The 25,728-nt window shown below is 39.5% G+C and overlaps 1 long non-coding RNA gene across 1 annotated transcript in view; it reads left to right on the top strand.

Annotated features, from left to right (window-relative positions):
• The window catches only part of LOC118971627 (uncharacterized), a 28,463-nt gene extending 3,636 nt beyond the window's left edge, over nt 1–24,827 (top strand). Inside the window, exons 3-4 of the long non-coding RNA XR_005060141.2 lie at nt 20,975–21,069; nt 23,478–24,827. This is a non-coding gene — a long non-coding RNA (uncharacterized lncRNA). The remainder of the gene's footprint in view (nt 1–20,974; nt 21,070–23,477) is intronic.
• Nucleotides 24,828–25,728: the final 901 nt, after the last annotated feature.

The following is a 25,728-nucleotide window of genomic DNA, read 5'->3' as shown; positions in this document are numbered from 1 at the left end:
TGAACAGTGCTGAATTTAGGAAACCTTTCTCTAGAATGGTTTGTTAGACCTTGGGTGGGCTTTTACACGATGGTCTAGGATGACCTCGAAGAGGTGCACACGATGACACAGTAATGTTTTCTTATTTCCTAGTTTTTAATAAATTTTCTTAAAATTCACAAGATGTTGATAATTGTTCAATCTGGGTAATGAATACATGGTGATTAATCTCTATTTTTATGAATGTTTGAATTTTTTTCTACGTTAAAAGATAAAAAAACAACTAGATTCTGGTCTTTTGCTTACAGTCAGTGCCATGTCAGTATTTTGTTGAGACTTTGTTGAATTACTTTGAGACTTATTTCACTCATGACCCCCATGCTCACACCACACACACACATACACACGCACACACCAGGAGGGGGTGTGGCCTCTGCTCATTCCAGGCTAGTCTCAGTGAAATAAGCCAGGCAGAGAAAGACAAATACCAAATGATTTCACTCATATGTAGAGTATAAGAACAAAGGAAAACTGAAGGAACAAAACAGCAGAGTCACAGAACCCAAGAATGGAGTAACAGTTACCGAAGGGAAAGGGACTGGGCAGAATAGGGAAGGGACAGATAAGAGCAGGGAAAAAGAAAGGGGGTATTATGATTACCATGTGTAATGTGGGGGGGGGGGGACATGGGGAGGGCTGTGCAACACAGAGAAGACAAGTAGTGATTCTACAACATCATACTATGCTGATGGAAAATACTGTATTGGGGTTTGTGGGGTGAACTTGGTCAAGGGGGTCCCTAGTAAACATATTTTTCATATAAATATAGATTAATGATTAAAAAAAAACTACCCAAGAACAAAACCCCCGTGCCAGATGAATTTACCTCGGAATTTTATCAGACATATGGAGAAGACATAATACCCATTCTCCTTAAAGTTTTCCAAAAAATAGAAGAGGAGGGAATACTCCCAACCAAAAAAATATTCAGCGGTGAAGCCATCTGGTTCAGGGGTTTTGTGCTTGGAAAGTTTTTTGATTACCAATTCAATTTCATTGGTGGTAATTGGTGTGTTTCAGATTTTTTGTTTATTCCTGAGTCAGTCTTGGAAGGTTGTAGTTTTTTAGAAATTTGTCCATTTCTTCTAGATTATCCAATTTGTTAGCATATAAATTTTCATAGTATTCTCTAATAATTCTTTGTATTTCTGTGGTGTCCATAGTGATTTTTCCTTTCTCATTTCTGATTCTGTTTATGTTTGTATACTCTCTTTTTTTCTTGTTATGTCTGGCTAGGGGTTTATCCATTTTGTTTATTTTCTCAAAGAGCCTGCCTCTACTTTCATTGATTCTTTCTATTTTATTCTTCTCAATTTTAATTATTTCTTCTTTATTATGTCTCTCCTTCTACTAACTTGGGGCCTCATTTGTTCTTCTTTTCCCAGTTTCATTAATTGTGAATTTAGACTGTTCATTTGGGAGTGTTTTTCCTTATTTAGATAGGCCTGAATTGGTATATACTTTCCTCTTAGAACTGCCTTCACTGCATTCCGCAGTAGTTGGGGTGTTGAGCTGTTTTTATTTGTCTCCATATATTGCTTGATTTCTGTTTTAATTTGGTCATTGATTCATTGATTATTTAGGAGCATGTTTTTAAGCCTCCATGTGTTTTGGGGGCTTTTTTCTTTTATTTGTGCAATTTATTTCTAGTTTCATACCATTGTGATCTGAGAAGTTGGTTGGTACAATTTCAGTCTTTTTGAATTGACAGGTTCTTTTTCTTCCCTACCTAGTATGTGATCTATTCTGGAAAATGTTCCATGTGCATTTGAGAAGAATGTGTGTCCTGTTCCTTTTGGGTGGAATGTTCTGTAAATGTCTGATAGGTCCATCTGTTCCAATGTGTTGTGCAGTGCTTCTGTCTCCTTACTTATTTTCTGTCTGGCTGATCTGTCCTTTGGAGTGAGTGTTATGTTGAAGTCTCCTAAAATGAATGCATTGCATTCTGTTTCCTCCTTTAATTCTGTTAGTATTTATTTCACATATTTGGGTGCTCCTGTGTTGGGTGCATAGATATTTATAATGGTTATATCCTCTTGTTGGAATGACTCCTTTATCATTATGTAATGCCCTTCTTTGTTCTTTGTTTTGAAGTCTACTTTATCTAATACAAGTATTATAACTCCTGCTTTTTTCTTCTTCTTGTTTGCATGAAATATTTTTCCATCTCTTCACTTTAAGTCTGTGTATGTCTGTGGGTTTGAAGTCTATTGTAGGCAGTGTATGGATGAGTCTTGCTTTTTTATCCATTCTGTAACTATATGTCTTTCGATAGGTGCATTCAGACAATTTACACTTAGGGTGATTGTCAATAGATATGTACTTATTGCCATTGTAGGCTTTGGATTCTTGGTTACCAACGGTTCCATGGCAGCTTCTTTACTATCTAACAGTCTGACTTAAATCTCTTATTACGCTATTATTAAAACAATATGAAGATTCCTTTTTTTTCTCCCTTTTCTTCCTCCTCAACTCTGTATGTTAGGTGTCATATTCTGTACTCTTTGTATATCCCTTGACTGACTTTCTGGGTAGGTGATTTAATTTTGCATTTTCTTAGCAATTCATTGGTATATCTCCTTTATTGTGGTTTTATTTTCTCTGGTGACAGATATTTCTCCTTACAGGCATTTACATCTACAGCAGTCCCTTTAAAATACACTGTAGAAATCTTCGAAGACTGACCAAGGAAGAAACACAAATCTAAACAAACCAATTACCTGCAAAGAAATTGAAGTGGTAATCCAAAAACTACCCAAGAAAAAAACCCCGGTCCAGACAGATTTACCTCGGAATTTTATCAGACATACAAAGAAGATATAATAACCATTCTCCTTAAAATTTTCCAAAAAATTGAAGAGGAGGGAATACTCCCAAACTCATTCTATGAAGCCAACATCACCCTAATACCAAAACCTGGCAAAGACCCCACCAAAAAAGAAAATTACAGACCAATATACCTGATGAACGTAGATGCAAAAATACTCAATAAAATATTAGCAAACTGAATTCAAAAATATATTAAAAGGACCATACACCATGACCAAGCGGGATTCACGCCAGGGATGCAAGGATGGTACAACATTCAAAAATCTATCAACATCATCCACCACATCAACAAAAAGAAAGACAAAAACCACATGATCATCTCTATAGATGTTGAAAAAGCATTTGACAAAATTCAAGATCCATTCATGATAAAAATTCTCAACAAAATGGGCATAGAGGGCAAGTACCTCAACATAATAAAGGCCATGTATGATAAACCCACAGCCAACATCATACTGAACAATGAGAAGCTGAAAGCTTTTCCTCTGAGATCAGGAACAAGACAGGGATGCCCACTCTCCCCACTACTATTTAACATAGTACTGGAGGTCCTAGCCACGGCAATCAGACAAAACAAAGAAATACAAGGAATCCAGATTGGTAAAGAAGAAGTTAAACTGTCACTATTTGCAGATGACATGATATTGTACATAAAAAACCCTAAAGACTCCACACCAAAACTACTAGAACTGCTATCAGAATACAGCAAAGTTGCAGGATACAAAATTAACACACAGAAATCTGTGGCTTTCCTATACAATAACAATGAACCAACAGAAAGAGAAATCAGGAAAACAATTCCATTCACAATTGCATCAAAAAGAATAAAATACCTAGGAATAGGCCTAACCAAATAAGTGAAAGACCTGTGCCCTGAAAACTATGACACTCTTAGGAGAAATTAAAGGGGACACTAACAAATGGAAACTCATCCCATGCTCTTGGCTAGGAAGAATTAATATCGTCAAAATGGCCATCCTGCCCAAAGCAATATACAGATTTGATGCAATTCCTATCAAATTACCAGCAACATTCTTCAATGAACTGGAACAAATAGTTCAAAAATTCATATGGAAACAGCAAAGACCCTGAATAGCCAAAGCAATCCTGAGAAGGAAGATAAAGTGGGGGGGATCTCACTCCCCACCTTCAAGCTCTACTAGAAAGCCATAGTAATCAAGACAATTTGGTACTGGCACAAGAGCAAAGCCACAGACCAGTGGAACAGATTAGAGACTCCAGACATTAACCCAAACATATATGGTCAATTAATATTCGATAAAGGAGCCACGGACATACAGCGGGGAAATGACAGTCTCTTCAACAGATGGAGCTGGCAAAACTGGACAGCTACATGTAAGAGAATGAAACTGGATTACTGTCTAACCCCATACACAAAAGTAAACTCTAAATGGATCAAAGACCTGAATGTAAGTTATGAAACAATAAAACTCTTAGAAAAAAACATAGGCAAAAATCTCTTGGACATAAACATTAATGATTTCTTAATGAACATATCTCTGCAGGCAAGGAAAACAAAAGCAAAAATGAAGAAGTGGGACTATATCAAGCTGAAAAGCTTCTGTACAGCAAAGGACACCACCAACAGAACAGAAAGGTACCCTACAGTATGGGAGAATATATTCACAATGACAGATCCAATACATCCAAAATATATAAAGAACTCATGCACCTCAACAACCAAAAAGCAAATAATCCAATTAAAAAATGGGGAGAGGAGCTGAACAGATCGTTCTCCAAAGAATAAATTCAGATGGCCAACAGACACATGAAAAGATGCTCCACATCGCTAGTTATCAGACAAATGCAAATTAAAACCACAGTGAGATATCACCTCACACCAGTAAGGATGGCTACCATCCAAAAGACAAACAACAACAAATGTTGGTGAGGTTGTGGAGAAAGGGGAACCCTCCTACACTGCTGGTGGGAATGCAAATTAGTTCAACCATTGTGTAAAGCTATATGGAAGTTCCTCAAAATACTCAAAATAGACTTATTATTTGACCCAGGTATTCCACTTCTAGTAATTTACCCTAAGAATGCAGCACTCCAGTTTGAAAAAGACAGATGCACCCCTATGTTTATCGCAGCACTATTTACAATAGCCAAGAAATGGAAGCAACGTACGTGTCCATCAGTAGATGAATGGATAAAGAAGATGTGGTACATATACACAATGGAATATTACTCAGCCATAAGAAGGAAACAAATCCTACTCTTTGCAACATGGATGGAGCTAGAGGGTATTATGCTCAGTGAAATAATCCAAGCAGAGAAAGACAAATACCAAATGATTTCACTCATCTGTGGAGTTTAAGAACAAAGAAAAACTGAAGGAACAAAACAGCAGCAGACTCACAGAACACAAGAATGGACTAACAGTTACCAAAGGGAAAGAGACTGGGGAGAATGGGAGTGTAGGGAGAGATAAGAGTGGGGAAGAAGAAAGGGGGTATTATGATTAGCATTTATAATGTGAGGGGAGTGGGAAAGGGGAGGGCTGTGCAACATAGAGAAGACAAGTCGTGATTCTACAATATCTTACTATGCTGATGGACAGTGACTGTAATGGGGTTTGTTGGGGGGACTTGGGGTTGGGGAGAGACTAGTAAACATAATGTTCTTCATGTAATTGTAGATTAATGATAACAAAATTTTTAAAAATACACTGCAGAGATGATTTGTGGGAGGTAAATTCCCTCAACTTTTGCTTATCTGTGAATTGTTTAGGCTCTCCTTCAGATTTAATTTATAATCTTGCTAGGTAGAGTATTCTTGGTTTGAGGCCCTTCTGTTTTCATTGCATTGAATATATGATGCCACTCCCTTGTGGCCTGTAAAGTTTTTGCTGAGAAGTCTAATGACAGCTTGACAGGTTTTCCTTTGTGGGTGATCTTTTTTCTTTCTTTTGCTGCTTTTAACACTCTGTCCTTGTCCTTGATCTTTACCATTTTAATTATTATATGTCTTGGTGTTATCTTCCTTGGGTCCCTTGTGTTGGGAGATATGTGCCTTTTCATGGCCTGAGAGACTATTTCCTTCCCCAGATTGCGGAATGTTTTCAGCTACTGTTTCCTCAGAGACTTTCTATCCCTTTTCCTCTCTCTCCTTCTTCTTCTGGTACCCTTATAATGTGTATTTTGTTCCATTTGCATTGGTCACAGTTCTCTTAATATTCTTTTGTTCCTAGGGATCCTTTTCTCTCTCTCTGCATCAGCTTTTTTGTATTCCTGCTCTTTAATTTGTATTCCATTTACCATCTCCTCTACCTCAGCTAATCTTTTAAATTCCTCTATTGTATGTTTCATTTCAGCTACTGTATTCTTCAAAGTTTCTATTTACCTCTTGAAAACATCCCTTAGACCTTGAATATTTTTCTGTAGATCTGTTAATGTGCTTATAACTTTTCTTTTGAATTGTTTTTCAGGCAGATTGGTGATTTCTGTTTCACTGAACCCTCTTTCTGGTGTTTGAGGGTCTTTGAATTGAATGAGGTTCTGCCTTTTCATCATCCTGGTGCAGGGGTTGCAGGCAAGCGGTGCCAGTTCCTATCTGAAGGACAGAGCTCTTTCCTGCTTCCTGGCTGCAGTGCCTGCCTCTACTGTCAGCCAGTGAGCCATGCACAGGGAGCAGCCTTTGTGTGAAGCCCCTAAGCTGCCGTAGGTGAGGCTGCCCCCCTGTTAGTCTGGAGCAATGGTAGGGTTTACAGGTGAGCTGTGCCAGTGCCTGCTTGAAGAGCAGAACTCTTTCTTTTTTCCCTGCTACCATGCCTGCCTCCACTGTCAGGGCCAGTGCACATTCAGGGAGCAGTCTCTGTTTTAAGCCCCTATAGCTGCCATAGGTGAGGCTGCCCTCTGCCTGGCTTGGTGCAATGGCATGGGTCACAAGCAAGTGGTGCAGGTGCCATCTGGAAGGACAGAGTTCTTGCCTGCTTGCCAGCCACAGTGCCTGCTTCTGCTGTCAGGGCCGGTTAGCCACATGCACAGGGAGCAGCTTCTGCATTAATCACCTGTAGTTGCTGTAGGCAGGGCTGCCCTATGACTGGCCTGGAGCGATGGTGGGGGCAGCAGGTTTGCACACAGGTGCCAGCCAGGAAGGAGTAGCAGGATGCTTATCATGGTGGAGGGCCTCAGGGTTGTGTTGCTAGCCCAGGGAATGGAGCACCTGAAACTCCTGAAAATTCCTAATTTGCTGGGCTGAGTGTGCTGGGACAATTTTGTCCACCTGTTCCTTCTCCTGAGCAGCAATCTCTGTGTAATCCTTGCCTCTTTAGCAGCCCTATAACTGTTGGGAAGTCTTTCAAAGCATCTGCCTTTCTTTTATCCCAGAACAGCCAGTTGTGGGAACCTGTTCTCCACAAGTGGCTGGAATCTCACTCTCTGACTTTGCTTTCAAACCCTTTAATCTACAGAGCACCATGCAATTTGAGTTTGTGCTCCTGGAATAGATCTCCAGTGCTGGGTATTTAGCAGTCCTGGGCTTCTACTCCCTCCCTGCTCTTTTTCTCTTTCTCCCTCCGGTGAGCTGGTGTGGGGAGAAGGCTTGGGTCCCACCAGATCTTGACTTTGTTACTTCACCGTTATCTGAGATGTTCTCTTTTCCCAGATGTAGGCTGGCTGATGCAATCTTACTTCTGGTCACTCTTTTAGGATACTATACAAACAAATAACAGTTGTATTTGCTGTATTTTCATATTATATGTGGTTTTGGGAGGAGATTTCTGCCTCACTTCTCATGCCACCATCTTTTTTCCATTCTAGCCCCTCAGTGTGATTTTGATTTGAGTTCCTTGGTTATTAGTGATGTTGAACATCTTTTCTTTTGTCTGTTGGCCACCTAAATGTCATCACTGGAAAAATGTTCACATCTTCTGCCATTTTTAAATTGGATTATATGGGGTGGGTGGGTTGGTGTTGAGTTGTATGACTTCTTTATATATTTTGGATATTAGCCCCTTATGAAATATATCATTTGCAAATATTTTTCCCATTCAGTAGGTTGCCTTTTTCTTTTTTGGATGGTTTCCTTTGCTATGCAGTTGTTTTTTAGTTGGATGTGGTCCCACTTGTTTAGTTTTGCTTTTATTTCCCCTGACTGGGAAGATGTATCTAGGAAAAATTACCACTGCAGATATTCAAGAGTTTACTGCCTGTGTTTTCTTCTATGAGTTTAATGGCTTTGGGTCTTATAATTAGGTCTTTAATTAGGTCTTTAATCCATTTTGAGCTTAATCTTTTTGTATGGTATGAGACAGTAATCTAGTTTCATACTTTTGCATGTAGCTGTCCAGTCTTACCATAATATATATATATATTATAAATCATTATACCACAGTATGTTAAAGACAGTGCACTTGGAGAAGTAAAAATTACTTACGTGGTTCTGAGTAGGTAGAACTTATATCTCAGGGAGCAATTTGATGACAACTGACTAGACCACAGTGATAAAAAATTGAATCTCAACAGCTCAAGGCCCCTCTTAGGTCTCATCCACACAGCCAAGGGCCCAGGAAACAATAATTAAGAAACCGTGGACATGTGATAATTTATTTAAATTCTCTGTCCCATAGTTTTATCTTTAAAATTATTATTAAAAAATTGTCATAGTTATTGAATAAGTTAACAAAATAAAGAAGAGACTTTTTAATGACTCTTCTTCTTTTCAGTAACAGTAAAGTATTTCCAGGTTCTGACCACTCCCACACTTGATATTTTTATTATTGCTACATTGCACCTGCAGCTATGTTTGTCCAAACCCATCAAAATTCATACTTAACTCAGTGTGTTATTTTTTTAATATTCTTATCATTAATCTCAATTACATGAAGAACATTATGTTTACTAGGGTACCCACTTCACCAAGTCCCCCACACAAACCCCATCAGTCACTGTCCATCAGCATACTAAGATGGTATAGAATCACTACTTGTCTTCTCTGTGTTGTACAGCCCTCCCCATACCCCCACCACACATTATACATAGTAATCATAATAACCCCCTTCCTTTTTCTAAGCCCTTATCCCTCCCTTCCCTCCAATTCTTCCCAGTCCATTTCCCTTTGGTAACTGTTAGTCCATTCTTGGGTTCTGTGATTCTGCTGCTGTATTGTTCCTTCAGTTTCTCTTGGTTCTTATACTCCACATATGACAGCAATCATTTGTCATTTGTCTTTCTCCACTTGGCTTATTTCACTGAGCATAATGCCCTCTAGCTCCATCCATTTTGTTGCAAATGGTAGGAGATTTGTTTTCTTCTTATGGCTGAATAATATTCCATTGTGTATATGTACCACATCTTTATCCATTCATCTACTGATGGACACGTACGTTGCTTCTATTTCTTGGCTATTGTAAATACTGCTGCGATAAACATAGGTGTGCATCTGTCTTTTTCAAACTGGGCTCCTGCATTCTTAGGGTAAATTCCTAAAAATGGAATTCCTGGGTCCAATGGTATTTCTATTTTGAGCATTTTGAGGAACCTCCAGAATGCTTTCCATAGTGGTTGCACTAATTTACACTCCCACCGGCAGTGTAGGAGGGTACCCCTTTCTCCAGAACCTCGCCAACATTTGTGGTTGTCTTTTCGATGATGGCAATCCTTTCTTGTGTGAGGTGATATCTCATTGTAGTTTTAATTTGCATTTCTCTGATGATTAGCGATGTGGAGCATCTATTCATGAGCCTGTTGGCCATCTGAATTTCTTCTTTGGAGAACTGTCTGCTAATCACCTCTGCCCATTTTTTAAATTGGATTATTTGTTTTTGTTTGTTGAGGTGCATGAGCTCTTTATATATATTGCATGTCAAGACTTTATCAGATCTGTCATTTATGAATATATTCTCCCATACTATAGGGAACCGTTTTGTTCTATTGATGCTGTCCTTTGCTGTACAGAAGCTTTTCAGCTTGATTTAGTCCCTCCCGTTCATTTTTGTTTTTGTTTTTCTTGCCTGGGGAGATATGTTCATTAAGAAGTTGCTAATGTTGATGTCCAGGAGATTTTTGCCTAAGTTTTTTTCTAAGAGTTTTATGGTTTCATGACTTGCATTCAGGTCTTGGATACATTTTGAATTTACTTTTGTGTATGGGGTTAGACAGTGATCCAATTTCATTCTCTTACATGTAGCTGTCCAGTTTTGCTACCACCATCTGATGAAGAGACTGTCCATGGCTCCTTTATTGTATATTAATTGACCATATATGTTTGGGTTAATGTTTGGAGTCTCTATTCTGTTCCACTGGTCTGTGGCTCTGTTCTTGTGCCAGTACCAAATTGTCTTGATTACTATGGCTTTCTAGTAGAGCTTGAAGTTGGGGAGCGAGATCCCCCCCACTTTATTCTTCCTTCTCAGGATTGCTTTGGCTACTCGGGGTCTTTGCTGTTTCCATATGAATTTTTGAACTGTTTCATCCAGTTCGTTGAAGAATGCTGTTGGTAATTTGATAGGGATTGCACCAAATCTGTATATTGCTTTGGGCAGGATGGCCATTTTGACGGTATTAATTCTTCCTAGCCAAGAGCATGGGATGAGTTTCCATTTGTTAGTGTCCTCTTTAATTTCTCTTAAGAGTGTCTCATAGTTTTCAAGGTATAGATCTTTCACTTCTTTGCTTACCTTTATTCCTAAGTATTTTATTCTTTTTGATGCCAATTTGAATGGAATTGTTTTCCTGATTTCACTTTCTATTGGTTCATTGTTAGTGTATAGGAAAGCCACAGATTTCTGTGTGTTAATTTTGTATCCTGCAACTTTGCTGTATTCCAATATCAGTTCTAGTAGTTTTGCAGTGGAGTCTTTAGGGTTTTTTTTTATATATAATATCATGTCATCTGTAAATAGTGACAGTTTAACTTCTTCTTTATCAATCTGGATTCCTTGTATTCCTTTGTTTTGTCTAATTGCCATGGCTAGGACCTCCAGTACTATGTTAAATAACAGTGGGGAGAGTGGGCATCCCCACCTTGTTCCCAATCTCAGAGGAAAAGCTTTCAGCTTCCCGCTGTTCACTATGATGTTAGATGGTGGTTTATCGTATATGGCCTTTACTATGTTGAGATACTTGTCCTCTACACATGTTTTGCTGAGAGTTCTTATCATGAATGGATGTTGAATTTTGTTGAATGCTTTTTCAGCATCTATGCAGATGATCATGTGGTTTTTGTCCTTTTTTTTATGTGATGGATGATGTTGACGGATTTCTTTTTGTATTTTTTCTTTTGGTATCATTAATCTACAATTACAGAAAGAACATTATGTTTACTAGGTTCCCCCCTTCACCATGTCGCCCCACATACCCCTTCACAGTCACTGTCCATCTGCAGAGTAAGATGCTGTAAAATCACTACTTGTCTTGTCTGTGTTGCACAGCCCTCCCCATGCCCCCCACGCACTATACATGCTAATTGTAATGCCCTCTTTCTTTTTCCCTGCCTTATCCCTCCCTTCCCACCCATCGTCCCCAGTCCCTTTCCCTTTGGTAACTATTAGTCCATTCTTGTGTTCTGTGAGTCTGCTGCTGTTTTATTCCTTCAGTTTTCCTTTGTTCTTATACTCCACATATGAGTGAAATCATTTGGCACTTGTCCTTTTCAACCTGGCTTATTTCACTGAGCATAATACCCTCTCGCTCCATCCATGTTGTTGTGAATGGTAGGATCTGTTTTTTTCTTATTGCTTTGTAATATTCCATTGTGTACATATACCACATCTTCTTTATCCATTCATCTACTGATGGACATTTAGTTTGCTTCCATATCTTTCCTATTGTAAACAGTTCAGCGATAAACACAGGGGGGCATCTGTCTTTTTCAAACCAGAGTGCTGCATTCTTAGGGTAAATTCCTAGATGTGGAATTCCTGGGTCAAATGGTATTTCTATTTTGAGCATTCTGAGGAACCTCCATACTGCTTTCCACAATGGTTGAACTAGTTTACATTCCCACCAACAGTGTAGGAGGGTTCCCCTTTCTCCACAACCTTGCCAACATTTGTTGTTGTTTGTCTTTTCGATGATGGCGATCCTTACTTGTGTGAGGTGATATCTCATTGTAGTTTTAATTTGCATTTCTCTGATGATTAGCGATGTGGGCATCTATTCATGTGCCTGTTGGCCATCTGGATTTCTTCTTCAGAGAACTGCCTATTCAGCTCCTCTGCCCATTTTTTAATTGGATTATTTGCTTTTTGTTTGTTGAGGCGTGTAATCTCTTTATATATTTTGGATGTTGATCCTTTATCAGATCTGTCATTTATGAATATGTTCTCCCATACTGTAGGATACGCTTTTGTTCTATTGATGGTGACCTTTGCTGTTATGCTTTTTAGCTTGATATAGTCCCAGTTATTCATTTTTGCTTTTGTTTCCCTTGCCAGTGGATATATGTTCATGAAGAATTCACTCATGTTTATGTACATGAGATTTTTGCCTATGTTTTTTTCTACGAGTTTTATGGTTTCATGACTTACATTCAGGTCTTTGATCCATTTGGAGTTTACTTTTGTGTATGGGGTTAGACAGTGATCCAGTTTCATTCTCTTACATGTAGCTGTCCAGTTTTGCCAGCACCATCTGTTGAAGAGACTGTCATTTCCCCATTGTATGTCCATGGCTCCTTCATTGTATATTAATTGGCCATATATGTTTGGGTTAATGTCTGGAGTCTCTATTCTGTTCCACTGGTCTGTGGCTTTCTTCCTGTGCCATTACCAAATTGTCTTGATTACTGTGGCTTTGTAGTAGAGCTTGAAGTTGGGGAGTGAGTTCCCCCCCCACTTTATTCTTCCTTCTCAGAATTGTTTTGGCTATTTGTGGTCTTTGACGGTTCCGTATGAATTTTTGAACTATTTCTTCCAGTTCATTGAAGAATGCTGTTGGTAATTTGATAGGGATTGCATCGAATCTGTATATTGCTTTGGGCAGGATGGCCATTTTGACGATATTAATTCTTCCTAGCCATGAGCATGGGATGAGTTTCCATTTGTTAGTTACCTCTTTAATTTCTCTTAAAAGTGTCTTGTAGTTTTCAGGGTATAGGTCTTTCACTTCCTTAGTTAGGTTTATTACTAGGTATTTTATTCTTTTTGATGCTGTTGTGAATGGAATTGTTCTTCTGATTTCTCTATTAGTTTATTGTTAGTGTATAGGAAAGCCACGGATTTCTGTGTGTTTATTTTGTATCTGCAACTTTGCTGAATTCTGATATTAGTTCCAAGAATTTCAGAGTGGAGTCTTTATTGTTTTTTATGTACAATATCATGTCATTGGCAAATAATGACAGTTTGACTTCTTCTTTACCAATCTGGATTACTTGTATTTCTTTGTTTGTCTGATTGCTGTGGCTAGGACCTCCAGTACCACGTTGAATAACAGTGGGGAGAGTGGGCATCCCTGTCTTGTTCCCAATCTCAGAGGAAAAGGTTTCAGCCTCTTGCTGTTCAGTATGATGTTAGCTGTGGGTTGATCATATATGGCCTTTATTATGTTGAGGTACTTCCCCTCTATGCCTATTTTGTTGAGAGTTTTTATCATGAATGGATGTTGAATTTTGTTGAATGCTTTTTCAGCATCTATGGAGATGATCATGTGGTTTTTGTCCTTCTTTTTGTTGATATGGTCGATGATGTTGTTGGATTTTTGACTGTTGTACCATCCTTGCATCCCGGGATGAATCCCACTTGGTCATGGTGTATGATCCTCTTGATGTATTTTTTAATTCAGTTTGCTAATATTTTGTTGTGTATTTTTGCATCTACATTCATCAGGGATATTGGTCTGTAATTTTCTTTTTTGGTGGGGTCTTTGCCTGGTTTTGGTATTAGGGTGATGTTGGCTTCATAAAATGAGTTTGGGAGTATTCCCTCCTCTTCTGTTTTTTGGAAAAGTTTAAGGAGAATGGGTGTTATGTCTTCTCTGTATGTCTGATAAAATTCCGAGGTAAATCCATCCTGCCCGGGGGGTTTGTTCTTGGGTAGTTTTTTTGATTACCAGTTCAATTTCGTTGCTGGTAATTGGTCTGTTTAGATTTTCTGCTTTTTTCTGGGTCAGTCTTGGAACGTTGTATTTTTCTTGGAAGTTGTCCATTTCTTCTAGGTTTTCCAGTTTGTTAGGATATACGTTTTCATAGTATTCTGTAATAATTCCTTGTATTTCTGTGGGGTCAGTCGTGATTTTTCCTTTTTCGTTTCTAATTCTGTTGATGTATGTTGACTCTCTTTTTCTCTTAATAAGTCTGGCTAGAGGCTTATCTATTTTGTTTATTTTTTCAAAGAACCAGCTCTTGGTTTCATTGATTTTTTTCTATTGTTTTATTCTTCTCAATTTTATTTATTTCTTCTCTGATCTTTATTATGTCCCTCCTTCTGCTGACCTTAGGCCTCATTTGTTCTTCTTTTTCCAATTTCGATAATTGTGACATTAGACTATTCATCTGGGATTGTTCTTCCTTCTTTAAATATGCTTGGATTGCTATATACTTTCCTCTTAAAACTGCTTTTGCTGCATCCCACAGAAGTTGGGGCTTTGTGTTCTTGTTGTTATTTGTTTCCATATGTTGCTGGATCTCCATTTTAATTTGTTTGTTGATCCATTGATTATTTAGGAGCACGTTGATAAGCCTCCATGTGTTTGTGAGCCTTTTTGCTTTCTTTGTACAATTTATTTCTAGTTTTATGCCTTTGTGGTCTGAAAAGTTGGCTGGTAGGATTTCAGTCTTTTGGAATTTACTGAGGTTCTTTTTGTGGCCTAGTATGTGGTCTATTTTGGAGAATGTTCCATGTGCACTTGAGAAGAATGTGTATCCTGTTGCTTTTGGATGTTGTTCTATAGATGTTTATTAGGTCCATCTGTTCTAGTGTGTTGTTTTAGTGTTTCTGTGTCGTTACTTATTTTCTGTCTGGTGGATCTGTCCTTTGGAGTGAGTGGTGTGTTAAAGTCTCCCAAAATGAATGCATTGCGTTCTATTTCCTCCTTTAATTCTGTTCGTATTTGTTTCACATATATTGGTGCTCCTGTATTGGGTGCATATATGTTTATAATGGTTATATCCTCTTGTTGGACTGAGCCCTTTGTCATTATGTAATGTCATTCTTTATCTCTTGTTACTTTCTTTATTTTGAAGTCTATTTTGTCTGATACTAGTATTGCAACACCTGCTTTTTTCTCTGTGTTGTTCGCATGAAATATCTTTTTCCATCCCTTGACTTTTAATCTGTGCATGTCTTCAGGTTTGAGATGAGTCTCTTGTAAGCAGCATATAGATGGGTCTTGTTTTTTTATCCATTGTATTACTCTGTGTCTTTTAATTGTTGCATTCTGTCCGTGTACATTTAGGGTGATTATTGAAAGACATGTACTTATTGCCATTGCAGGCTTTAGATTCATGGTTACCAAAGGTTCAAGGTTATCTTCTTTAGTATCTTACTGTCTAACTTAACTCACCTATTGAGTTGTTATAAACACTGGTGATTCTTTATTTCCCTCCATTCTTATTCCTCCTCCTCCATTCTTTATATGTTGGTTGTTTTATTCTGTGCTCTTTTTTTTTGTTTCCTTTAACTGCTTTTGTATGTATTTCATTTTATTTTTTGCCTTTAGTTAGTATTTGATTGGTCTGCTTTCTTTGCTGTGATTTTATTTTCTCTGGTGACATCTATTTAGTCTTAGGAGTGCTCCCATCTAGAGCAGTCCCTCTAAAATACCCTGTAGAGGTGGTTTGTGGGAGGCAAATTCCCTCAACTTTTGCTTATCTTGTAATTGTTTAATCCCTCCTTCATATTTAAGTGATAATCGTCCTGGATACAGTATTCTTGGCTCAAGGCCCTTCTGTTTCATTGCATTAAATATGTCATGCCATTCTCTTCTGGCCTGTAAGGTTTCTGTTGAGAAGTCTGATGATAGCCTAATGGGTTTTCCTTTGTAGATGACCTTTTTCTTCTCTCTACCTGCCTTTAAAACTCTGTCCTTGTCCTTGATCTTTGCCATTTTAATTATTATGTGTTTTGGTGTTGTCCTCCTTGCGTCCCTTCTGTTGGAAATTCTGTGTACTTCCGTGGTCTGATCAATTATTTCCTCCCCCAGTTTGGGGAAGTTTCAGCCATTATTTCTTCAAAGACACTTTCTATCCCTTTTTTTGGGACCCTTATAATGCGGATATTGTTCCTTTTGGATTGGTCACACAGTTCTCTTAATATTGTTTTATTCCTGGAGATCCTTTTATCTCTCTCTGCATCAGCTTCTATGCGTTCCTGTTCTCTGGTTTCTATTCCATCAATGGCCTCTTGCATCTTATCCATTCTGCTTATAAATACTTCCAGAGATTGTTTCATTTCTGTAATCTCCCTCCAGACGTTATCCCTTAGCTCTTGTATGTTTCTCTGCAGCTCCATCAGCATTGTTATGACCTTTATTTTGAATTCCTTTTCAGGAAGATTGGTTAGGTGTATCTCCTTCTCTGGGGTTGACTCTGTGATTTGGTCTGTATCAAATTATTTTACCTTTTCATGGTGATAGAGGTAGTTGTGCGGGGCTGGCACTGTGTGTTGGCTGGGAGAACATCTCTTCTTGATGGTTTGTGGCCTTCCTCTCCTGGGAGAACAGTGACCTCTAGCGGCTTGTGCTGGGCAGCTGTGCGCAGACAGGGCCTCTGATTCTTTCCTGGCCACTGTGGCGTTAAGCTCTGTGGTTGCTCTGGGTGTCGCCAGCCTTGGTCTACTGCTCCAATATGGTGGAGCTGCATTGGAGGGGAGACAGGCAGCAGGCTGTTTATCCCCGTGATGGCCCTCCAAGCTGCGCTGCCGCCCAGGGGGTTAGGGTGCCCCGTTTTCCGTGGGATTCCCAGCTGCTGGGCTAAGTGTCCCAGGATGCCTCTGTCCATCTGTAGTGTCCCTTTACATTTAAGACTTTCAAAAGGCACTCGCTTTTCTTTGTCCCTGTGGCGCCGGCCACTGGGACCTGCTCACAGGTCTTACTGTCCTGTTTCCTTAGTTTCCAGCACCCCATGCCTGCATTATGTGTCTGCACTCCAGTGCAGATGGCTACGGCTGGGTGTTCAGCAGTCCTGGGCTCCCTCTCCCTCCCCACTCCAACTCCTCCCTCTGGGAACTGGGGTGAGGGGCGCTTGAGTCCCACTGGGCCGCGGCTTGTATCTTACCCCCTTTGTGAGGTACTGGGTTCTCACAGGTGTGAATGTAGTCTGGCTGTTGTCCTGTGTCTTCTGGTCTCTCTTTTAGGAATAGTTGTATTTGTTGTATTTTCAAAGATCTATATGGTTTTGGGAGGAGGTTTTCACTGCTCTACTCTAGCCGCCATCTTGGCTCCACCCCAGTGTATGTTATGTTATGTAAGTGATAACACAGTGAAGCTAATTTAAAGCATACAACATGGATACAAAAGTACCTATACCTAGTACACAAAAAGATATAGAAAACTTGAGTTTGATAGATAGTGGAAACTATTATAAAAGAAAATGTTCCAAATGGGGATTTTCATGACTTTCAAATAACAGAAAGAAAGGACTCAATAGACAGGTTAAACAACAAATTAGACAAGAGAGAGAAAAGGTTAGCCAAGTGGAATTGAGAACATGAATTCCAGAAGTGTATGATAAACAGTGTGTGAGGAAAATGATAAAGAAGAATGAAGACCCAGTACAAGCACAAGGTGTAAGGTAATTAAGTCTCACATATGTGGAATTGGGATACTAGAAGGAAATAGGACAGAGAAAGTGCAGAGACACTATTTGGAGACTGCAAATTTGATAGGTGACACCAAGGCACAATTTTAATATACACTGAAAACCCTAAGGAGGCCATCAAAAAAGAAAATCATAACTTGGACACAAGAGGAAATTTGCTGATGGCAAAAAAAACCCAAAATCTTCGAAGCTCCCCCCAAAAAGGAGGACTTTCAAAGGAGCAACCACTACCAAGAATGGAAATAATGAAAAATAGTAGAAGCTAGAAGATTAAGTGCTGATAAGAAAAAGCAGAGATACACAAAATTGTATAACATTTAAGAATAAAATGGCCCTCCCGCAGTGCCACGCACACCTTGCCCCCATGTTCCACCTGCTCCCGTGTCACCCCACCACCCCAATCCTGCTCCACTTCCCCATGCATGTTCCCACTAACCCCCTTCCTGCTACCTCCTTGCCCCACATCAGCCATCCCCACTCCAGCCCTCCCCGATCCCAGCCCAACTACTGATGTTTTGGCCTGCCTTTTCTAGAATTGTATGGGAAGAGGGGCGAGTATGGGTGATGGTTTATCAACATCACAGAACCAACCAGTATGTTGGAGTCAGGATCAGAAGTGTGGCTTCCCAAAGCCAGAATGACATTGAACACACCATTTCTCTGGAGATATATGGAAGTGTCACCAGGGGGGAAGACAAGAAGAGAAGTCAGGAGGATGTTTCTGAGATTTTCTTATTTATCTTCCCTAATAATTAAAGAATTGAAAATTTAAAAAGTCCAATATACTACCTCATCCATATTAAACTATTAGCGATACATTCTTTTTAACCAGTTAAGATTGCTTTGAAGACTCAAGTATACTGATACATAGCTTGTGAAACTAGTGGGCTTATATTTTTGGAAGGAAAGCTGACAACATGTATTAGAGATCACAGAACTCATATCCTTTGATTTGGCAGATCTGCTTTGGAGAGCAAATTCCAAGGAAAGAATCCAGTGAGGGAAATACCCATTTTTTGCAAAGATGTTTATAGCTCTGCTTTTCATAATAGTAGAAGAATCCAAAGTCATTGACAGCCAGGAAATGGCTAAGCAAATCTTGAAAAAGTAATACAATGAAACATCATGTAGCCATTAAAATGCCAAATATTAGGATTATGTGGATTTATGGAACAATCTGTATGAAATAATGTCCAGGGGGTAAAGAATAAAACAAAACAGCTAATCCCTAAGAATAAGAACATGTAAAAAGTATGCACTGTGAAACCAATCTACTCTGAAGCATCAAATTTTGGAAGAAAAAATTTTTTAGTGAAAGGACATTTTTTTGTACTTGTCAAGTGATTTTCTTTTGTATTTCACAAACATTTCATATTATTTTTGGATAAGTTAGAAAATAGAAATACACACAAAAAATTCTTTAACATTATCTCAGAAATATACTGGTAATATTTTGGCCTACATTCTTTCAGTCTTTTTTCATATATACTGTACTTGATATGCTTTAATTACTACCCCTTCTCCTTGAACACTCCACTGATTTTTCTTTGAAGAATATTTCCCCACCCCTCTACCCCAATTCTCACTTATGTGATTTGGATAAGGGGTCTCGAGCAAAGTTCCTCAGCCTCAGTACTTCAGGTATCTGAAACCATATAATTCTTTTTTTTTTTAATTTTGGTATCATTAATCTACAATTACATGAAAGATTATGTTTACTAGGCTTACCCCTTCACCTAGTCCCCACCACATACCCCTTCACAGTCACTGTCCATCAGTGTAGTAAGATGCTGTAAAATCACTACTTGTCTTCTCTGTGTTGCACAGCCCTCCCCATGCCCCCCACACACTATACATGCTAATCATGATGTCCCCTTTCTTTTTCCCCACCCTTATCCCTCCCTTCCCACCCATCCTCCCCAGTCCCTTTCCCTTTGGTAACTGTTAGTTACCAGACTGCAGTCCAGACTGTTAGTCCATTCTTGAGTTCTGTGATTCTGCTGCTGTTTTGTTCCTTCAGTTTTCCTTTTTCCTTATACTCCACATATGAGTGAAATCATTTGGTACTTGTCTTTCTCCACCTGTGAAGCCATATAATTCTTGATGTGTGTTGGAGGGAGGGAGGGAAGCAGCTGTCTAGTGTATTATAGGATGTCTAGTGGCATTCCTGGCCTCTACCCACTGATGCCAACAGCAGCAGCCTCCAGTTGTGACATTGCCAAATGTCCCCTGTGAGCAAAATCACCCTGGGTTGGGAACCACTGATAGGATACAGATGACTGTATTCTGAAACCAGTTAAACTATTGTTTAGTGTACTTTAAAGTCTCACATAATAGGTATCATCCTGTTGGGATGCTTTTACAATTTGATTTTCTCATTCAGTGTTGTATTTTTTAAAGTGGAGATAGATTTTAGATAGTTTTAAAATATTTTATTTAGGATTATCAACTTTATATTCAAAACTGAGTTTATTTTGTAATTTTCTTTTCTCATGGTCCATTGCCTGGTTTTCATGTATCAGACTTAAGCTCTAGCCTCACCAAATGCATCTACAAGTCTTATGCATATTGTTCAAAATCAATTGATGAAGCTATGTATCATAATTGTAATGGTTTCACTGTTTGGATGTATCATAATTCACTTACAGATTGAAAAAGATACTATGTGTTTGTCAGTAATCTTAATTGTGAGGATGGTGTATATTTAATAAAACCAATTTAAGAATTTTAAAAAAAAGAATAAAATGGTCAGACTGCAGATAAAATCATCAGACCACAGGAATGAAAGGCCAAGAAGAGCCAAGAGCAAATGCATCCCAATGTATGTGAAGCTTATTGTATGTAAAGGGGCAAGGATCACTGCAGTAATAAGACTGTGCACTGAAACAAAAAGTTATTTTTGTATGTCAGCAGAGAAGTATATGACAACAGCATTTGTCCCAGAAAGAACAAATTTATGTTGAAGAAAAATGATTTAAATGATAAACAATTCTACTTCATTTTGATTGTTTCTATGACTTACACAAAATGTATTATCAAGGTCAGAAAGACAAGGAAAGATTGAAGAAATGTGGAAGGTGACAAAAGACTAAGGAGAAATAACTAAATATGAAGTATATCCTGGAAAAGAAAAAAGACAATGTAAAAATGGCAGTACTTCCAGTAAAGTCCAGTTTATAATACTGTACCACTGAATTTCTAGTTCTCGAAATATCTGCAGTGGTGAGTTGTGCTGTTACCTTTAGAGTAAGAGGGGTGCTGAGATGCTATAGGGACTCTACTTGACCTGTCACTGCATCTTTTCTATAAAACTAAAATGTGTTGACAATGAGGTTATTACATTTGTATTGTTTATTTATTTTTGTCTCTTGTTTTGTGTCTCTGGCAGACTCCTACAGTGATAGTCATACTCACATTCAAGGAAACCCTGAGACAGAGATCCCACAGCACATCATAGGTTCCACTTGCCACCTCTTCAGCCTGGTAAGGAGGGAATATGGCTGGTGGGGAGACAGGCATATGAAGGTTCCTGAGCCCCAAAGTGATGGTGTCAACATAAAATTCATTGGTGGTAAGACCAGTACCTCCCTCTAGGATAGCAACAATGGCCCCAGTCCTGCCCTGAAACCCTAGGAGGTCTGACTTTTAGAGTGCATTCTTGGACATAGTGAAAACAGCCCACCTCCTCCACCTAAACCTGGGTCTGGCCAGGAGAGCCAGGCCATGTAGGGCCTGGCCAGGGGAGCGTATTCTCCTGAGTTGGGCACATTGGTGGGCTGCACCTTCCTAATTCCACAGAGGCAACTTCAAAACCTCTACCCAAAGAGGGGTGGCATGCCTCTTAGGGTACCTTTTTGGAATCGCTGCACCTACCCTCTCCTGCATCCCCCTTCATACCTGTTCCCTTCAGATTCCTGGACCTGGCCACAGAGGGTGGTACCTCCGGGGTTAGATGCAGCATTGGTGTGTTGGCAGGAATCTTCCTTCTTTAACAGGAGCAAGTCCTCTTTCTAGAGGCCTTCCTGGAGCCAGGGCTCTTTCCAAAGTAGTTGTCCTCCTAAAAGAGTCTAGCCCCAGGTGGCAGGGACTGGCCAGACTTTCCTTTAGAAACAGGCAAACCATATAAGGGTCTCCCTTTGCCCTGCATGTGTGAACTCAGATGGTTTGGTCTGAATTTCTTTTCATCAAGTTCTCTAGTCTCATGAGGCCTTTCTCCTTCAATCATTGAGCATCTCTCCCAAGAGAAATACCCTAAGGACAGGAAAGCATGGCTTCCACCAGCCTTAAAGTCAAGTTCCAGAAAAATAGGGAGATTTTCATGCTGGGAAAGATGTTCAGGTGCTTTCTGTTTCCCAAGAGCTCTCTGGTTTTTATGGCAGACATGTGCTTTTCCTTCCCCAGACATATTCCTCCAGTTGAGACCTCAGGCCTTTCCTTTCCCTGACAAATTAGGTGCTGTTGCTGGGGGTTTCTGATGGGAGACTGTGGGACTCTTTGTCACGTGCTTATTCATGTGGGAAGACTCTCTCCACTTTCTTCTTCTCTTATTCTTGGAGGGGAGTGTTAAAACCAGAATACTGGTGGGTATTTAGGTTGGGCCACTTACACCAAAAACTGTTTCAGATGTTTTTGTCCCTCCACAATGGGGAGAAAATGAAATGGATATAACTGCTGTAGAGAGAAACCCAATGAGGAAGAAATGGTTTCTTCCAGAGCCTTGTGGCTTTTATCAGGATATACCTGAAGGAACTCCCACGGTTGAAGCTTATGTTATGGTAACATCCAAACTACGAGCCAGTCCACAATTCATCAGAAATAGAAATGAAAATCTGCACATCTGATTTAACATGAATTACGCTGTAACAGTTTATGGATAGGTACAGGGGAGGTATGAACATGGATCCAATCATAGGTGACAGACACAGAAGGGAAAGGTTGCATCTACACAGGGAATGGATCTCTTTTATGGATTTAAATAAAGGCCAACACTAGCCAAAGAAATGAAAGATGGGCCCAGGACTTGCTGACACAGCAAGCAACGACCTAAGCAGGAGGGCCCCAGAATGAAAAGTGAACCTGCTGAAATAGAATTTGTACACCCCACAGCAGGAGAAGAGAATACTATCGGAAGATACTGAAGAGCAAACACTAGCATGGACAATAAAGAAACATTGGACACGTATAGAATTGGGATCCAGCTAGGAAAGCTGGAGAGACAATATCCAGGACCACGAGAGAATATGTACTGTTAACCCACGGTCCGAGAGCTGGTAGGCAGGAGGAAACAACAACAAAAAACCCAACACCCAACACCCAACAAACAAGGAAAAGCCAAAACAAAACAGGAAAACCACCGCCTCCACCACAGCATTTCCAAGCAGCAGCCCTCAACCTGAGCACCCCCTAGTAGGGGAATTTTGGGGTCTGGGCCTCCAGCGGTCCCTGTTCTTCCCCGGTGACCTTGTGGCTGTGCTGTGTTTGGCCGTGTGGCTGAGTGTGACTTGGTTTCTTCCCTCCTTGTTTTTCCTGGGTTCTCTTAAGGCGTGCCTGACTTGCTGATGGCTTGGGTCGGGCAGTTGTTAGGGAACCTGCTCTGAACCAACTTCCCAGTAAAGAAAGTGGAAGCCAGAAGATGAAGGCTGGTAGGCCAACACACAGCTATGCTGGATACAGAGCAGGGGTGGATTTTCCATACAGCCTGCCTCAGAGCCGACTGTGTGGCCTCAAGGGGATTTCCTCCTCTTCATCATGGCACTCTTGATGGATAAGATTTTGTTTTGAGGGGAGGGGTGGCACTGAGTTATGAGCACCTTCTTTGACCTGTTTGGGCACATTTCCTCCAAGTCGAAAAGGAGTGCCCAATAAAGTCTTATGTTCTTATGTTTGGAAAGGTAACTCTCAGGATGGAGAGGAGCTTCCTAACGACTGCTCAACCCAGCCACCAGCAAGTCAGGCATGCCGCAAGAGAATCCAGGGAAAACAACATGGAGGGAAGAAACCAAATCACACCGAGCCACACAGCCAGACACAGCAATACAGCCACAAGGTTACTGGGAAGAATGGGGATGGTAGGGAGGCTTCCTCTTACACAGGGCAGCTCCTTGGGCTCTGGTTCCAAGCGCTGAAGTCCCTGAATGAGCAAAGCCTCTCAGATACACAGGCACCCATCTTGTGATCAATGGCTGAGCTGACCCATTCCAGAACAGTCCCAGGCACAGCCTCAAGGCTGACCTGAGTAAGGTTAGTAGGCTCCTGGTCCTGCTTGGTCAGCCTGGCCCTGGCACGGCTGGGCCTGGCTGCACCTTTGGGATCTTCAACTATCCATCCTTCTATAAATCCTTCCACCCACCCACCCACCCACCCATCCATCCATCTATCCACCTATCCACCCAACCACCCTCCTTACCTCCCTTTTCATACTCAACCATCCATCCTGCTAGAACTATAAATCCATCCATCATCCATCCAGCCATCTTGTACACTTTAAATGGGTGAATTTTATGGCAACTGAATTACATCTCAATAAAGCTATTATAATTTTTAAAACATATTATTGTGCATCATAGTAAGTTCTCATAAAGGAGTATAGAATCTTGCTCATTGACTTTAAAGGATCTGAACTAGGGAAATGAAAATCTAGAGAAATGTTATTATGTAACAGTATAGGTACTAGGTTATGCAGAAAGCTTTATGAGGATTTTTATATTTTAATACAGAAAAGGCATCTTAAGCTTAAAAAAGATACATTTACAATTGTCAGAGGAATTTTCCGAAGTCAGGGTGGTCATCAAATGGAAAATTTAAGTTTAAAAGTGTTAACCACATAGTTATATACCCTGAATATTAAAGTGACACTCAATTTTATTATTTCTTCACTCCCCAAAAAAAGGGGGTTGGGGTTAAACAGCCCCAATAACAATATCTATTTCTAAAATACCAGTTGTGACAAATCAAAATATTAAGAAATAACTATTTTACAATCATTAAGAATTGAATTTTCCACATCCCCAATTATATAACTAACAATTGGTCATTTATCTTTTTTTTTTTTGGTATCATTAATATACACTTGCATGAACAACACAGTGGTTACTAGATTACCCCCATTATCAAGCCCCCCCACATACCCCATTACAGTCATGTCCATCAGCGTAGTAAGATGCTGTAGAATCACTACTTGTCTTCTCTGTGCTATACTGCCTTCCCTGTGCACCCCCCTCCCCACATTATGTGTGCTAATCATAACGTCCCTTTTTCCACCTTATCCCTCCCTTCCCACCCATCCTCCCCAGTCCCTTTCCCTTTGGTAACTGTCAGTCCATTCTTGGGTTCTGTGAGTCTGCTGCTGTTTTGTTCCTTCAGTTTTTGCTTTGTTCTTTTACTCCACAGATGAGTGAAATCATTTGATACTTGTCTTTCTCTGCCTGGCTTATTTCACTGAGCATAATACCCTCTAGCTCCATCCATGTTGTTGCAAATGGATTTGTTTTCTTCTTATGGCTGAATAATATTCCATTGTGTATATGTACCACATCTTCTTTATCCATTCATCTACTGATGGACACTTAGGTTGCTTCCATTTCTTGGCTATTAGCAAAAATTAGCCAAAATTAATTTGATTCCAGGAAACAGGAATCCAACTTGGGAAAACAATGAAAGTAAGTTTCAGGACAATGATATAATACAACTGGAGCCACAGAGTGCTGGGCTGAGATTCTAATTGGATGTTTTTATAGCTGAAAATCATGTGTGGACATTTAACATATCCTTTGGAACATCTCTAAAAATTAGCAACAGGTACAAAGAAAACTAAATCTTCAACAAACAAAAATGTTTCTAAGAAAAGAAATCTACTTTTTTAAATATTTTAAATAATTTACATAATTAGCATATAAATACCACATATTGACTTAACCAAAATTGTAAAACAATCATATTTGGAGGTGGATCAAGGAGAAAGTAGGTGTTTTTTTTTTTTATGTTAAGTGAGGTATGGATCATTACACTGAACATTTTTATTGCTAGAGATATTTTTAGCTACAAAATGAGACTGATCTTTTAACTAAAAGTGTTAAAAGAAACTTTTATTATCTGAGAGATTGAAAACATTATTGAATTTATCCAAGATTTCATCTAGAAGCA

The sequence above is a fragment of the Manis javanica genome, chromosome 17, assembly GCF_040802235.1.
Source record: "Manis javanica isolate MJ-LG chromosome 17, MJ_LKY, whole genome shotgun sequence".
Taxonomy (NCBI): domain Eukaryota; kingdom Metazoa; phylum Chordata; class Mammalia; order Pholidota; family Manidae; genus Manis; species Manis javanica.
The sequence above is the reverse complement of the archived record's forward strand: the minus strand, read 5'-3'. Positions and strand labels throughout refer to the sequence as shown.